Raw genomic sequence first — 1,277 nt, forward strand, 5'->3', positions numbered from 1 at the left:
TGTCTGAGTTTTAGAGAAGCTTGTTTGTTTATATGGAGAAGGATGGCCACTTTAAATTCTAAAATTTCAGAAATAGACAAATGAGGAATGAATTAAAATATCAGTTTAATTCTTAAAATTTTATAATATAAAATTTAATAAATTAATTAACTCCAAAAAGCTTTCATTAAGACAATTTTACGTTTTAAATATTTTTATAATTTTATATTTTACATATTTAATTTATTATTTTAATTTTACTTTGAATTTCAATTTTCTATACATTTAAAATAATTCATAAACCAATTCAACACTAACAAAATCACTGCATATTCATAGTCAGCAAACCCAATTCATAAACCAATTCAACAGTAATATTTCAACCATTTCAGCTTTTCAAGTTCAACCTCTGCCATATTCTAATCAGATTCATAAATCAAACAACAATAAAATTAACAGAAATAACATCAATGAATCAACTATTAAAAATTAATATAGAATATTAGAACAATTGAAAAAAAACTTACGTGTTGACTGTTGTTGTAGCTGCAGAATCGAGCAGTGCAGTGCAGTGCAGGCAGCAACACCCGCGGAAGAGAGGCGAGGGAGGGACGGAGGCGCGGCGAGACGCGAGCACTCACCGGGAAGCACAGCTGCAGGAAGAGAGGCCAGACGCGAGCAGTGGAGCACACCGGGCGTTGGGTGCAGTGATGGCGGACGAGCAGAATACGAGGCAGAGGGAGCAAGACCGCTGGCGAGGGACGACGAGCGGAGAAGACGCGGCGAGACGCGAGCGTGCGGTGGATCCGGCAAGAGCACAAGATGCGGTGGATCCGGAGGAGACGCGATTCGCGAGCACACAATGCGGTGGATCCGGCGAGAGGGGGCAGCGCTGTGGCTGTGTGTCAGAGTGATAGTGGAGTTACTGAACTAAAAAAAAGTATACGGGGAGTTAATGTAGCGTGACACTGTGACTCTGAGCACGTGAGGATGCGTTGGCTTTGTGGACTTATCTGCGAAACAGCACTTTGGGGAATGAACGTGCAATCAAGTCCATGTCAACGGGCCCCGCGAGGGCCGTCCCTGTATCCCTTGAATTGGTAATGAAGAATTAGTAATTACTAATTACTCATCGAATATTTGTATCCGCTGATATTTTCTAAAATTTAAATCATTCAAAAAGTTGAAAAAATACTAGCTGGACTTCAATGACAGAGTAACAACACTCACATAGTCTATGTCGTATACTACGCAAACAAAAAACCCTTTTTTCTTGACAGAACGAAAACAAAAACCCT

The 1,277-nt window shown here is 39.9% G+C and overlaps 1 protein-coding gene across 1 annotated transcript in view; it reads right to left on the reverse strand.

Annotated features, from left to right (window-relative positions):
- LOC107479358 (cycloartenol-C-24-methyltransferase) overlaps positions 1-964 on the reverse strand; it is a 6,241-nt gene extending 5,277 nt beyond the window's left edge. The window contains exon 1 of the mRNA XM_016099500.3: positions 507-964. The gene's annotated coding sequence lies outside the window, so the exon portion shown is untranslated. The remainder of the gene's footprint in view (positions 1-506) is intronic.
- Positions 965-1,277: the final 313 nt, after the last annotated feature.

This window comes from Arachis duranensis, chromosome 3, assembly GCF_000817695.3.
Source record: "Arachis duranensis cultivar V14167 chromosome 3, aradu.V14167.gnm2.J7QH, whole genome shotgun sequence".
NCBI lineage: Eukaryota > Viridiplantae > Streptophyta > Magnoliopsida > Fabales > Fabaceae > Arachis > Arachis duranensis.